This window comes from Lissotriton helveticus, chromosome 7 (genome assembly GCF_964261635.1).
Source record: "Lissotriton helveticus chromosome 7, aLisHel1.1, whole genome shotgun sequence".
Classification (NCBI taxonomy): Eukaryota; Metazoa; Chordata; class Amphibia; order Caudata; family Salamandridae; genus Lissotriton; species Lissotriton helveticus.
This window is the reverse complement of record NC_136068.1, coordinates 415,676,340-415,693,285: the sequence shown is the minus strand read 5'-3', so window position 1 is coordinate 415,693,285 and position 16,946 is coordinate 415,676,340.

The following is a 16,946-nucleotide window of genomic DNA, read 5'->3' as shown; positions in this document are numbered from 1 at the left end:
GAAGGCAAAAATTGGTAGTTTATACCAGTCTTTTCTATCTCAACTCCCAGACGATTTAGATGATCAGAATAATAAATGGGCGACTAAATTTGGAGTACCCGCTGTTGATCTAAAATTTCCACTGGTTTTAGCCAGTTCTGTTGTGGTTTCTGGTACTCTTCGCTCGCAAAGTTATATGGCTATGTTCAATCTTTATTATACGCCTGCAAAACTTGTTAGATGGGGGTAGTTAGTGGGGGCAAAGGGTCGTTGTGTGCAAGATGTAAATTTCCGTCTGCAGATTCTGTTCATATGTTCTATGACTGTCCGGAGTTACCTTTTTTTATCAACCAAATTGAAACTTTTCTTACTCAGATAACTCAAACTTCAGTTAAATTCTCAGCGGAAATGGTAATCACTGGTTATGAATACTCTCTGGCCCCCGAAAGAACAAGATATTTGCAAGCCTTTCTCTTTATTGCTATGGCCATGGTCAGACTTTGCATTACATCGCTCTGGATAAATCCTAAACCTCCTACTTTTTGTCATTGGAAGGCCAGGATGTTGGCCTGGTTCAAATTAGAGACTTCCGTTCAGGAGTTCAGAGGAAAGAAAAGACGCTTAACAGCTTTCAAGAACTGGGAACCATTTGAAAAGTGGTTGGCAAATTAATAATGTTCTTTAATCTTTATTCTATAATTTTGTGTGTATAAAATATGTAAGATTTATGTTTATTTGTTTAACCTGTCTCCCACCACCACGGGATAAAAAATAAAAGATCTAATAAAAAAAAACAATAAAAAAAAGGAATGTTGGGTATTAGGATAACATACACAACTCACATATAAAATGATTTTAGAAACGTGTTACTTTTTCGATGATAAAGATTACTAATATCCATCTGAGAACATTTGAATATTTAAAAGGGTAAAGTAAGAGGTGAAGAACACAGGTAAGAAGTTACATCTCAATATGCAAAAATGGTTGAAAAGGGTAGTCCAAAATCTCCATGTACAATACCCAGTGGAGACATTTTAAAAGCGAGTACACTCAAGGAATTCTATAATGTGCAATAAGTGTTGCGATAACACCACACAGAATGGGCAAGAACAAATAAAATAATGGTTTGTATGTGCTTGGACTATTATGAGAATACACTGTAGAAGGACCACGGTCAAGTGCAAAGATTAAATACTTAAGACATAGCTAATGAGGTGGGAACAAGAACCAGGAGGGTCCAAGAGTAGTGGACGATGGATTTCTTCACCCGTGTCCTACCTACTGTGTTGCAAACTTAAAACAGTGACAACAGGAGTGCCTTACTTTGACTCCCCCCATTAAGTTGTCAATTAGGGTGGAGGGAGAGAAAGGAAAGCAGTAAACTACATGTCTACAGATGTACTGCTATGTTCAGAACACTGGATCAAGCACTGAATAAACAAACTCAGATACAAAAGAAAATACACAAAACATACACAAAGGAAAGCTACACAAATAAGACGGTGAATCTTGAACACAAACTGATAAGTCAAGAAAACAACAAAAAGGCTAAGGACACTGCAACGGACGCTACGCTGTAGACCTCATTGTCAGGTCCATGAAACTGTGCGGACAGCTGGTAGGAGCCTACACAGGACAATGGCAGTACCAGGACCCTGGAGAAGCTTAGGGGAGTGGCGGTCCCACGGGCTACAAGTTGGAGCCGTGAGCCCCTCTGCCGCATACTTCAAAATAAAACCCCGGAGGGTGGCGTTCCCAGGGCTCCGAGGCCCTTACAAGCCCCCCATCATGGAAAAAAATAGCCCCCCGGACGTGGGCCCCCCCGGGGGCTAATTAAGAATGAAACACACTTTTAGTTTTTTTCCCTTTTCTGCCACGTATGCGTATGATACACGTACCGCGTGATTTCTTACAAAAATAAAAAATTGCGACAAAAAGATCCATGTAGGACCCCCTGAGCAGGCCTAGAGGGTCAGGATGTTTCTACCCTGCCCCATTTCCTTATTTTTCAACTTTCTTTTACTGTTCTCTTGTCACTCGCTTCTACCAAGGCACAAGATGGCTGCCAACACTTCCTGATTTGCAGTGTTGACTGACAGTAAACATCCAATCAACATGCAGCTCGTGCTCCTAATTGTATGTTTTTCGGTGCACTTACTGTACGCATAGGGGAGGGGGAGGGGGGCAGCTGAAAACAAACTTAAAAAAAAAAAAGCTCCGAGGAGGTAGCGGTCCCTGTGGCTACGGGGAGGGCAGCCCTAAGCCCCCTTCAAACTTCAAAATGAAACCCCGGGGAGTGCCGTTCCCCGGGACTCCAGAGACCTTACAAGCCCCCCATTATAGTAAAAAAAATGCCCCCGGGATTTCGCCCACCTAAAACGGACTTCTACATTTGTTTTTTCATTTTCCACCGCGTACGATACACGTACCCTGCGATTGTTTACTTAAAAAAAAAAATTGGACCTAAAGATCCATATGGAACCCCCTGAACAGGCCTACAGATTCAGGATGTTTCTACCCTGCTCCCTTTCCTTATTTTTCAACTTTGTTTTCTTCTCACTCGGTTCTACCGAGGCACAAGATGGCCGCCAACACTTCCTGGTTTCGAGTGTTGACAGACAGTTGACATCCAATCAGCATGCAGCTTGCGCTCGTAATTGAACGGATCTCCGTACGAGTGCAGTACTTCGTCTCTAGATATCGCTATGATTTTACTTGTGATTTTCTCAGGAACTGCTGAACGGATTTACACCATTTAACAAAACTCACAATCTGCGAACTGAACTCTACCTCTCTGCCAAATTTGGTGTAATTCCGTTCAGCCGTTCGGGCTGTAGCCCTGCCTAAAGGTCCCTATGGAAAATTGCATGGGGAAAACATGTTTTAGGACCCCCTTTTTTCTCGGTCCCCACTTGACGAATCACCCCCAAACTTTCAGGGAAGGAGCAGAACCTAGCAGGCCATTTTCTTGGAGAAATACGCGAAGATCCATCCACCGGCGCCAACGTTATTCCAAATAGAATGTTGTGGATTTCCTATGGAAACTAGGTCCTAACTATAACTACCTACTGGCGACCACCAGTAGGTAATATAAATATATATATATTCACTGAAAAAAACATAGGTTATAGACCATATATAGTTAGGAATTAGCATTTACAAAACCTTGAAAATTCACTGAAACAACCATAGGTTATAGACCATATATAGTTAGGAATTAGCATTTATAAAACCTTATTTCACTCACACAAAACCATTGAAATTCGCATATATAGTTAGTTGCACTAACTATATATTTCGCGCACCCGCAATCCACTGCTGATGACGTCACATATTACATCATTCATGACATGGTCAGTGACATCACTGATGACATCACTGATGACATCTCAAATGGTTTTTTAATAGCAAATATTAAAAGATGTTAAATGTATTCTTCTTTTAAAGGAAAAATATATTTTATATGTATTTAATATAATTTTTTTATGTATATAATTTTTTTCTTTTTTTTTAGTTTCGCTACCGGTCCGCGCACCGGGTAGCTTCCCGTTAGCTTAATTTTATGCCGCGACCCGGTCCGCGCACCGGGAAACGTTCCGTTTGCACAACTGCCGCGTTCGAGAACAACATCGTGACGCGTCGCGTAAGTGCGACGTATCGCGTTGCCGCGTAATGCGTCTTATGACGCGCCGCGTTAGCGCACTCGGAAGTGCTCCGGTGGGCGAACGAGGCGCGAAGCGCAGCACACCGGAAGCGCTCCGGGCGCGGAGCGGGACGCGTAACGTAAGCATGACAGGTCATGTGACCTGTAAATAACACTTTTCATTGGTTTAGAACTATTTTTTTTCCCAAATGATGAAAACCCCTCCTTTTTTCCTCACTCTGACTTTCATCTTTGTGAGAGGAAGACCTGTTTCTGCTTGTTAAAATAATGGCATCTGTAGTAGCTGCAGCTGGTGGACCCCCACCCCCACCACAACCACCTAGGAAGGAAGGACCACCTGCGCAGTTCCTTCCAAACCCAGAGGAAGAGGAAGAAGAAGAGGAAGAGGACATAGAGCGGAGGCAGTTCTTGCCTGAAGAGCCCCGGAAATCCCACCACATAGCCAATTTTATATGGCAATTTTTTTCTTACCCACGAGACCAAAAAAAGGTCAATGCCCGATATGTGACATGCCTCATTTGCAAAGATGTTTTGGCTAGAGGTACAAACAGAAAGTATAGTTTTGGAAACTATACTATGCACCGCCACATGCAGAGGTGGCATCCAATCAATTACAGCGCTGCTGAACTGCGTCACCTCCAGGATAACCCACGAACTCCTGTGGCCAGTACATCGTCACAGCAAACTCTATCGGGACCAGAGGCGAGGGAGACGGTCCCAAATATTCAACAGAATTTTGTGCACATGAAGCTAGTGTGCATTTATTGTGGTGAACTAATTTCATATGGGAATATGAGTATCATTTTAATTAATAGAGCATTTGAAAACCACAAGTGCTCAAAACGCTCCTGTTGAGCCCTTTCTAATGCCTGTTTTTCGTTGTTCCCCTCCAAAAAAAAACAAAAAATACATAAAATTGTTCAAAAAATACAAAAAAAAATAAAAATGTTCAGAAAAATAAAAAAAATATATAAAGCAACAAAAACATTAAAAAAAAGTTCTTTTCAGAACTACCTCCCATTTAAAAAAAATTACTAACATTTTTAGCACTCTTGACTTCATTTTTCTCATGGGTGCGCTTCCCGGTGCGCGCACCGGAGAGCACCCCGTTAGCGCAATAAAAAAAAGAAAAAAAAAACAAGAGAAGGAGAGCATAAGAGAAAGAGAAAGAGAGAGTAATGTTAAGAGAAAGACAGCAATAGAGAGCAACACAGAGGTACTGTGTAATACATAGTAAAACAGTGTAAAAGATATAAGAAAGTGTAAGAGAGAAAATGAAAAAAATATAAGGCTGTGAAACAAAGAAAGAGAGAAGAAGAATACTAAAGCAGAGGCACATGAAGAATGTGAGTGGCTGTAAAGAGTAAAAGGAAAGAGAAAAAATGATGTACAAATAAAAGGTAATAACGGAACCAGATTTAAATAACACTGGTGAGGGAGAGAGAGAAAAAAGTAGTGTGCATAACTAAAGAGGGATGAAATAAGATGGATAAAATCAACTAAAGTTAAAACATGTGGATTGACAGAGAGACAAAACTGAAAGAAGAAAAGAAGAAGTAACAGAAATGGAATAATTGAAGCAGCAAAGAAATGTAAATAACGTAGTGTGCTTGAACTTCAGGGAGAAAGCATAATGAACAAGTAGTGAAAGAGTGAAGAAACAGAGACAATTACAGTAAGAGAGACGGACTGAGTGAACGGGAGTGAGGAACTGTGAGAACAGAGGGACTGAGAAAAGGAGTGGAAGGAGTGCAGTAAGTAAATCACCCACACAACACAACAGCTACCCTACCTCAAAGCACTCTAAAATATTATTTTACTGTTTCTCTTGGTTTTCCCCTTGTTACGCTCCCCGGTGCGCTACCCATAGTATAAGTAAAGAGGGGTGAAAGAGGGAGAAATATTGAATTAGGATAACACATGGTGAGTGACAAAGAGAGAGGACAAAGAGAGTAAAGGAAACAGTACCTGAATGGGCTTGAGTAAAACAGCAAAAAAAGATAAGTAATGCAGTGTGTGTTACTTACAGGGAGTCAGTGGGTGTAGGTCGGAGTGTGGGTGTGTAAGGTGTGTCTGTGGGTGTGGTCTTGTGGAGTGTTTTGGTGTGGGTAGAGATGAGGGTGTGTGAAATATGTGTGAGAAGTGTATGAGTGTGGGGTGTATATGTGTTCGATGTATGTGTGTGTATGGAATGTGTGTGTGTTTTTGAGGAGTGTGTGGGAGGTTTTTTTTGTGTGTATGAGGTGTGTGTGTGGTGTGTGTGGGGTGTATGTTACAGGTGTGTGTATGTGTTGGGAGGGGGATGAGGTATATGCGTAGGAGTAAGGTAAATAATTAAGAAAAAGAGAATGAGTGAAGAAGCAAAGGAAGGGAACAGAGGGTAAGTGAAGTAAAGAATAGGGATCAAAAGAAGTTGAATATGAGAGGGTAAATAGGGAAAGGGGAGTAAACATGGAGAATAAGAATAAGTGAGAGAAGCAGAGTAAAAACACAGGAGTGAGGTAGATTGAGAAAATGTTAGTGACCTTAAAGCAAAGGGTGATAACAAACTACATTTTTTTAGTCATACTTACCATATAATAAATGTAACTTTAATTTTTATTACTACAGTTGGTATCTGTGAAAGAGAGAAGAAAAAATAAGTTATTATTAGTAAAATATGTATTTTAAATTAAAAGATACAAAAGAAGAGCTAAAAACATCATAGCACTCTATTTAGAAATAAAGTTAGAGTGAAGAACACAGAAAGGGAAATAAACTAAGGAAGAAGGACAAAAAGAGGGAAAAGGAAATAGAAGGAGAGCAAATTACAAAGAGTAAGGCATATAGATTCACTAAGAAAAAAAGAGAGAAGACCAGAGAAATGAACTGAAGGTAAGAAAGATACTAAAACAATGTGAGTTAGCAAAACTAAATCAGGAAACAGAAGTAAGTAAAAAGATAATGACTGAGACAGAAAACAGTCTAATTAAGGATGCATTTAAAAGAATGAGGAATAGAAGATAACTGAGAGTAAGTGAAGAACAGTCATAGAGTGAAAGGATGAAGGGAGACAGAATAATATACAACAATTGAAGGAAATGGACTGAGGGAGTTATAAGGTAGACACACTAAGAGAAAAACTGAGTGAGGTGGAGTACAATGAGTGAGAAAAGAAAAAAAGTAAGTGAGCAAAAAAAAGGAAAGAGAGGAGAAGACGACTAAAACAGTGGTACTGAGAGAAAATAATTTAGTGATGAAAGTAAAGAGAAGGACATTGAAAGAAAAGAAATGATGGATAGTAACGGAACCAGAGTAAAAGAAATGGGATGAAGAACGATGAGAGAGGAGCAGTGAAGTTGTTGTAAAAGAAATGATAGAAGGTAGATAAACACAAGTGAAAATAACACAAGTAGAGTGAGGCACTGAGCACAGAGAAGTAGTGAACAAAAAATAGAGAGAAGAGGTCCAAAGTAAGGAGCAAACAAAGATAAGCGAGGGAGAGTGGATGTCAGAGAATGGGAATACAATTTAATTTACACAATCCAAAGTATAGAATAACTTGTACAACATGTTACATAGTTTATTTTTGCTGTTCTCAGAATATATTGAATTTCACTTAAAACAGTGAGTTCAAATTACTCATCATATGACAGCGGGAAAAAAAAACACAATCTAAAAGATTGTGTTTTAAAAAAAACCTTAGATACTGACAAATGACAAATGTACACTAATCTTTGATTGACTTACTTTTCCTTGAGGCCAAATAGTATATCATGGAGGTCCTTTTCTCATTGCAAAGTACTTTGCTGTTCAGTAAAAAATCCATTTCATCGACTTACTAGAAGAAAAACTCCAAGAACATCTGAAATATTTTCAATATTTTCATATACTCCTTTTTTTCAGTCATGACTCTTTACTCATTCCTGCACCTTTCCATTTGGCCAAATAGTGTCAGATGTATGAGTATATATCAGTACTCCTCCCGTCTTCATAGGCCAATTACCTTTACCTAAATTTTGGCTGTAAAAACACTAGGTATGAATTTATAAAGCCAAAAGGCAAACGTTGTTTGAAAGTCAAATGAGTGTCGTTACATTGGGTCCAACCTTTAGAAGTTTTTAAATAGCATGTGTAATGCCCTGATGTTGTAGAAGGACCGTCATGAAAAATAATAGCTACAGTTGCAAAGGTTCTTCCTGATATCGATAACTGAGAAGCCACAAAAATTTTAATAGAAGTTGTCAATTTAGTTCCATCAGGTCTACATCGTTGGAAATTTAAAATAACATAGTGACCATAATTTTGTAGAAATAATGTGGACAGCATTGCAGACTTACATTGGGTACACACCATATTGTGATCCGCTGCTTTAACTAGATTATTAAAAGGTACTGATTTGCAGTCTGGTAAAGTCAAATATATAAATCTTTCAGAGTCTATTCTAGTATTACTTGATGAAGCACAGTTATCACAGTCATGTTGCCATTGATAAGAAAGGTTAAAAAGATTTTTTATATCTACTCCTTCATCTTGCAATACATCAAACATATACATTAAAAATTCCTGACAATCCTGCTGAATATTCTGTGAAAATTGATTTTGACCTGAACATATGTCTAGAAGATTTCTAATCTCTGAAACACTTTCTATTTTTGCTCTATCACTACTACATTTCTCTAACACAGAATTCAATAAACAGCACAATGTTTGTTCCCGATTTTCGACAATCTGTTTTTGTAAATTTTGAAGAAAAAAACAAAACATTAACTACTACATTAGCATAGCAGTTGACACCAGAACTGTTTTCAAACTGAAATCCAACAACATCCTCAACAGAATCCTTTTTCCTTCTCCTTACAATTACAGTTTCATCTACTTTTTGTCTTTTTGCTACTACCTCACTGCAATTACTCTTATTTCTTCTTTTTTGGCCTACCACACGTTTTTCAATCAGAGGATATTGAGGCAAATGTGGAGCATACTCTCTTCTTAACCTATTGTATTCTTTAACACAATCTAGATCAGCACAAATCTTTGTTTCATCACACTCAATCAAGTACAATCCTGATAAAGTTCTGACTCGTGATAATGCCACATATGCCATACCCTCTTTAAACACAGAACTTCCAATGTTCACCAAAGCGCTATCTACACTTAAACCTTGAGACTTATGAATTGTCACCGCATATGCCAAACAAATAGGAAACTGTTTTCGGCGAACATATAAATCTTTCACGAGCAAAAATCTAGCTGAACAACGACAAATTTGTTCTATTTCATCAATGTCATCAAATTTAATTTTTAAAATTTCAATTCCATCTCTATTTTTGTAATTCACAAAACCAACAACATAACCCATTGCTCCATTTACCAGACCTCTTTCAACATTTAAATTCCTTCTTAAAATGACACGACAATTCAAACACACATTCAGAGTCTTTTTAAAACCAGCAGTTTTAGATATAGTCTTCTCTAATGAATCCAATTTTGATTTCAAATTTTCAGACAAAATAATTGTTGCTCCCATATGCTCTATTTTATCAATAGCTTCCAGTTTCACTATCTCTTCATTTTCTAACTGTAACATTTTGTTGTTGAACATGGAACATTCTTTCAGAGTTGGCATCAAACATATGCCAGATTTCTTCTCATTATTGTTCTTAAAAAATATACTCTGGAAGAATGTTTTCATTTGGGTACAAATTTGAAATTAATCGTGCATGTAAAGCTTCTTTCCCTTGCTGACTTACTTTTCCGATCCTTACATCTTGTAGAATATTTTTATAATCTTCATCCTTAGCCTGCCGCATATTTTGAAGCAGTTCTGCATATTTGAAGTTTAACCATATATTAACGTTTCCAATGCTTCCTAGGCACTTCCTCGTATCTTCATGAGTGAGTATTTTGAACACAGGTTGTCCTTTCACTGGAGTCAACTGCAGAAGATCTCCAAAAACAATAATATGTTTTCCTCCAAATAAGACATCCTAGTCTGTTCTAAGAATTTCTTGCATTCTCAAATGCACAAAAGCAAGCATTATATTTGACACCATGCTTACTTCATCAATGATAAGAAGTTTCATTTTCTTCAGCACTCTCGAAACTTCGGAACACGCATCTCCAGGTAGCTTGTGATACTCCAATTTGTTATCATGCTCCACTGGCAGCATCAGTAAACGATGTAAAGTAATCCCTTTAATGTTATGTGCTGCCAGCCCAGTTGGAGCGGTAACAACACAAGACAGCGGTGATTCAGTCCTTTTCTGCAGATAAGTTGCAATGGCTTTAATCAGAAAACTTTTTCCAGTTCCCGCTTCTCCACTCACGTACAGTTGGACAGGCTTAAATGATGTACATGAGCACTCTTTTTTTCTCATGACTGAATCCATGTTCAACCTGTTCTGTGACTTCGTCATATATCTGTTTCTGCTCAAGGTTTAGTTGTTTCACCAAATCTTCTAAGTTAACTTCATCATCTTGAGCTTGTTCCATAGCTCTTTCCACCTCATCCATGGCAGTAGCAGCTTCATTTTGGATAATTGGTCCTCCTAGTGGATCCTGACTCAATGAAGCAGAACTCTGACTACCTTGAGAACTGTCTCTCGCAATCTCTGCAGCAATTGTGGCTTCTTGCTCTATTTCTTCATTCAACATTTGCAGATAATTTGGAAAAACAGGACATTCTATGGTATCCTTCGTTGCATTAAAGGAGTCTTCATAACAGAGAAAATCTCCAAGAAGTTCCTCTTCTTCACGCCATGGTTTAAACAGTTGCAAAAGAGCCAAATAATAAAATTCTCTTTTATCTGGATTATCACAACTCAATTTGCGATGATTAATCAAATGACCTTTTTTCTGTTTCACTAGACATCCTTCACATCCAATGACTCCATATATTCCATTATTGATATCTTCTCTGATGTTCCTCTTATAAATATATATTTGCAGAACTTCATAGAGACAAGCGTTCTCAAGGTGATGACTTCTATTTGGATAGTATGTATCCAACATGTTTGTCTTCAAAATATCTGTACTTCCTGGTTCTTTCTCCGCCAAATACTCTATCTCTTGTACAGATTTCAAAACTCGATTTTGTGTTGCAGCAAGACCTAGACTCACCCAAATGATGGTTCTAGATTTGGCATAGAGACTTGCTGACGACAATCGATCAGAACATTCATATGCTCCAATTTCTCGATGCGACAACATCTTCAGACTGTAACTGTACAATTTCTTGCTTAGACTCTTTTCATGTGAAATGTCCTCCCACATTTCCTTCAGTTCTGTCTTTTCTTTTTTTGTGATGTAAGACGTCACATATCGAGCTACAGCAATAGAGTTGTCAGCAACGAATTGAATATCCATGTTAGCATTCCACATGGACAAAATCACTGGATTGTAGTCGTTGATGTACTTGGACTCTTCGTCTCTTTTTAAATTGTATGTATTTTTTGGTGATTTCCTCGTCACAGTATGTCGCAGAGAAGACATTAAATTATTTACTCTTCCTTTAGAAATCACTGGTCGTGGAAAAGCGAAGCGACATTTTGTGTAGAACTTGTCCTTGTTTCTGAATTTTCGACGACAGTACTTTCCACAACGATGGGATTGAAAGCGTAAAACTTGTTGCCTTAAACTGTTTTCTTCCGTAGTTTTCGGAACAGCACATGTTGAATACTCTTCAATGAAACTCATGACTGTCTCATCTGAATCTGTTCCAAATTTGGGTGCATCTTTAATCCATAACAACATATGTATGTGAGGAGCACCTCTCGCTTGATACTCCTTTCTCCAAAAGAAATCCAAAACCTCTCCAAGGGGAGGATTTTTTTTGTTGGTAATAAAAGACATCATAGCTTCAAATCTATGATTGAAATATCTGCATACATTCACTGGATCCAAAGAACACAGTTCTCCAGGTGTTTTGAATTCTATATTTTGTATATTAGCATTGGCCTCTCGTAGAAATTGAAGTAAGTCCTCCCATGCATACTCGGCACAGCTAAGAGTGAGGAACCATGTAGGAGTTCCTAAGTTTCTTAGCATACATTTCAATTCCCCATGGCGACGGTACCAATACTCATTTGTACCACGCTGACATGCCATGAGATTGATTAGATGAGATTCTAAAATATTATCTTGCAGATTCACTTTCTCCATAAAGTCCCTCGCCGAAACATTTTGTAGATGTGCTCCACTTTTCAGAATATGATTTACTGCATAAGAAAGCCCAGACAAGTCACTTTCATGCAGTAGATGAAACAAATAGGGAATGCATTGACGAAACCTTGCATCTTCAGCATATAATCTTACAGTTCGATATTCAGATGCAGGAATTTGAAGTGGTCGATCGTCATATCGTCCACCTCGACCTGTTGGAAATAGCTGTGGAAAACAACGAGCTTCCAAACTTTCTTCCCATACACTAATGGGACTTCCTTTTGCTGTTTTCATTTGAAACAATTCAATTGCATTCCCCATTACTTCTTTGGAATGCAAAGGATGAACAGTATAATGTTCATATATTTCTTCACTTCTAGACACATCAACTTTTTCAATTTGGCCGCCTGAACAATCACTGTCTTCATCTGCAGCTGTTTCCTCTGCTGCAACACATACATCTTTGTAGTACTCATTGTTTTTGACTAAATACAACTTTGCCTTTTTGACTTTCCTAACATCCACTAAATCTTGCCAGATTTTTTTACTCTTTGTTGGAACCCCATTAACTAGAATAACTAAAGGTTCCTCTTCTACTTTTTCTATACCAATTGTATCAATATTTTTTTTTCAAATCTAGGGGCAAATAAACAACTCTTCCCTTTAATCCTCTCTGTAAATCTGTAGGAGGCAATTTCCCTATCTTAGGCTCCATGCAAACAATTGCCTGAAAAGGATGGACACATTGAATCAAAATAGACTCATATGTATTTAAATCCATCAATTCACGGGGAATGTCTATCAACTCCAGATTATTATGAACAGCTCTAGCAGGCATTCTGTTTTGATTTAATTTGTCATAACAATATTTACAAATACGCTGATCAGAACTCAAATCAAAAGAATTCTCCACCCACAAATAAGTTGCTAAATCTTTCCACTCATAATTATCCATCTTTTCACTTTTTGCATATAAATCTACTAACCTAGTCTGAATCTTATAATGACTTTGTCGACAACACACACAAGTAAAATTCGGCCTTTCACTTGATTTCACCTTAAAACTGGTAATTTCCTGCTCAAACTTTTCTGTATTCAAAATCTGTACATTGTCTTCCACATTACCTTGAATTGCTGTCTCAATTTCCACACTGTCCTCTTGTTCACGAAAATAACAAATCTCAATTTCTTCACAAATCTTCTGCACATCTAATTCTGTTCCATGCAAAAGAGCACTGTTTAATTGTTTAAGCTTAAGTGCTGGACTTTTTGCATAATACAACATTCTCACTAATTTCCTCATTTTGGTATGATGCACTGCTAATATCCTAAAATGATGAAAAACACTCTGACAGACTTTTCTAGAAAGACAAGCCAGTGAATGGCCTTGCAAACCTGTGATTCCTCTCACTCTGCAAGGATCTAAGTCTTGCAACAACTTCACTTTCTGCTTTATACTTTTTTTTACTATATGTACGTAAGAAATTACAAAACAAATCAATTGATTCCTGTCGCACACTACAAATACTACTACACTTCCAAGTGTACACTGGACCCTTAGTACGTCTCCCTAAAACTCCATCAGATAACACCTCTTCTGGTTCTCTAGGCACAAGTTTCTCTTTTTCAATCGGACAACCGTCTTTCACTTCATACGCTCGACCACTGGTGTCAACTGCATGCACTAAATCATTCTCCTGGAAGTAACTCTCCTCATTAAAAAATGGCTCACAACTTGAACTGTGCATCCATTCTCCAGAAAAAACTTTACAAAAATGAGTCCGATTAATTACTCTTTTCCATCTACTGTTTGATTTGAAAACATCAATTGTCTTGTTAAGTGTCCTAATTCTATTGATTATTAAAATAAATAATTTTCTCTTAACTTCAAAAGCCTGATCAACAATCTTCTCTACACTTTTCTTTTTCTTATAAAAAGCAGCTCTCTGTTTACCTTTCCTAATGTTTTTTAACAAATTTAAAACCACTCTATTGCGAAACATTCGTCTACGAATGTCTCTAAACTGATTCTGCCTTCTATTCCTATACATATTATTCTCTCCTGCTCCAGTTTTAGGATTCTTTGAAGTTCTCTCCTTCCTTTTCAATTTTACTCTCTCTCTCTCTCTCTCTCTCTCTTTCTTTTTCTACATGGTGTCCATCATTTTTTTTGGATGTACATATGTTACGTAAAAAAGACTTAGTTGTCTTACCAGGAGCTTTGTTCCTGTTTTTTGAAGTATCTGTTGTGGAAGAATGCTGTAATTCCGTTGCTGTTTTTGATTTTTCCCGGTTACGTTGTTTCTTTGTCCTTTCCTTTGTGGGCATCTTTGCTTTTTCTTCAAATAACGATTTCAATCTGTGTTAAAGAAAAACAGTAGCACATTATAGACCACTATTACCAAACAACAAAGCAATGACAAAAAGCAAACGATCTATACAGGGTTACAGATCAGGTGAGGATTCTCCAGTGGTGCACAAAAGGTGAGGCCTGTATTGAAAAGTATAGTGGAAGACAGCTCTGTCCACAAGTACAAAGAAGATCAGACCTATGTCTAAGTCCACTGCACTCTTATACACAGGCTTCACCACCTATGCTTCCCGAGAAAATATTGAGTTATATAGTTATATAGAATTGTATTTTATAAAATTGTGACGCTCCATGAGAAAGCGTTTGTCTCAGTCTTATTCCTGTTGTGAGGCAGGTGCAAGATTTTGCCTCAGTCTTATCCCTGCTGTGAGGCAGATGATTGTAAATAGGATCTGTGCTGTGTTTTGTAAATGTGATGTCAAAAACGATTTTGGAGAAAATGATTGGTTTTTACATTTTTGATTAAAATGTGGCGCAGAGGTTTAAAAAGTGACGCATCTACCTACATGCATCAATTTTAAAATATGGAGCAAAAAGGTACTTGTTTGGGTTTTCCTGGGGAGCATAGGTGGTGAAGCTTGTGTCTAAGAGTGCAGTGGACTAGGCTTCATGAAGCATATACCTGTCTGCATTCTTAGACGCAGGTGTCAATTTGATTCTTTACAGTGATGTTAGCTGTGTTTTAAATCAGTGTAGGAAGTATATTGAGTTTGTTTGCTTAGAGGAATTGTATTTTGTAAAATTGTGAAGCTCCATGTGAAAGCGTTTGCCTCAGTCTTATTCCTGTTGTGAGGCAGGTGCAAGATTTTGCCTCAAAACACCTGTGTCTAAGAATGCAGCAGAGATAGGCTTCATGAAGCCTAGTCCACTGCATTCTTAGACACAAGCCTCAACACCTATGCTCCCCAGGAAAGCCCAAACAAGTACCTTTTTTGCCCCATATTTAAAAATTGACGCATGTAGGTAGATGCGTCACTTTTTAAACCTCTGCGTCACATTATACTCAAAAATGTAAAAACCATTTATTTTCCCCAAAATCGTTTTTGACATTACATTTAGGAAAACACAGCACACATCCTATTTACAATCATCTGCCTCACAGCAGGGATAAGACTGAGGCAAAATCTTGCACCTGCCTCACAACAGGAATAAGAGTGAGGCAAACGCTTTCTCATGGAGCTTCACAATTTTACAAAATACAATTCCTCTATGCAAACAAACTCAATATGCTTCCTACACTGTTTTAAAACACAGCTAACATAATTGTAAAGAGTCAAATTGACACCTATGTCTAAGAATGCAGCCAGGGATATGCTTCATGAAGCCTAGTCCACTGCACACTTAGATACAATCCTCACCACCTAGGCTCCCCAGGAAAGCCCAAACATGTACCTTTTTTTCCCATATTTAAAAAGTGACGCATGTATGCGTCATTTTTTAAACCTTTGCGCCACATTATACTCAATAATGTAAAATCCATTTATTTTCCCCAAAATCGTTTTTGACATCACATTTAGGAAACACAGCACAGATCATATTTACAACCATCTGCCTCACAGCAGGGATAAGACTGAGGCAAAATCTTGCACATGAAGCTTCACAATTTTACAAAATACAATTCCTCTATGCAAACAAACTCAATATGCTTCCTACACTGAGTTAACACAGGTAACATCATTGTAAAGAGTCAAATGTATTTCTATTAAACATGCACACATTCTTTATTCCTTTTAAAAAATGTAAAAACTATTTATTTTCCCCAAAATCGTTTTTTACATCACATTTACAAAACACAGCACAGGTCCTATGTAGAAGCATTCCATGTCACGACTAAAACTTCACAATTTTACAAAATACAATTAACGCTTTCACATGAAGCTTCACAATTTTACAAAATACAATTCCTCTATGCAAACAAACTCAATATGCTTCCTACACTGAGTTAACACAGGTAACATCATTGTAAAGAGTCAAATATATTTCTTTAAACATGCACAAATTCTTTATTCCTTTTAAAAAATGTAAAATCCATTCATTTTTCACAAAATCGTTTTTGACTTCACATTTAAAAAACACAGCACAGGTCCCAAATAAAAGCATTCCATATCACTACTAAAACTTCACAATTTTACAAAATACAATTCCTCTATGCAGTAAAAACTTTTTACCAAGCATTATCAAAAAGCATGACACAAAGCAACATTAAAAAACCACAATTTGCTTCCAAATCTTCTCCATAGAGTATACAAGTCTCTATGTATATTAAATGAATCATAACTCACCTTTACAAATGCTTTAGGAGATTCAGAACAGTGTCAGATACACACACCAATATTTATTTAGCAGAGCAAAAGGTATGTTCTCTAGGCACTGCAAACCATAAAGGCACAGAAAACCTCTAATTCTACCCACATATTGCTCATGGTAACCAATCAAAACTCTTCCCTCTGTATTTTCAAACCAACACCCTTCCCCCCTCAGCCTTTTCTACCTGCTACTATAGCAACTCCCTCCTCACTGAGCTGCCAGGGTTAAAAGTTTATTCTACAATGTTGCAAATCACCTCTGCAAGGATGTTTGACCTGCAAATACACCAGCTTATCTGGTGCCATGTTTCTTTAAATGACTTTTTTTTAACCATTCAAATTACTTCTTACACAGAACACAACCATGCACCCTAACTTTCAGTTTTCACCTATCTCATTCTACCAATCATTGCTTGTGCACTGAAACTCCACAGGTTTTTTTTTGCAATCGCCTATTGTTCCAACTGCCATTTCTTTTCCACAC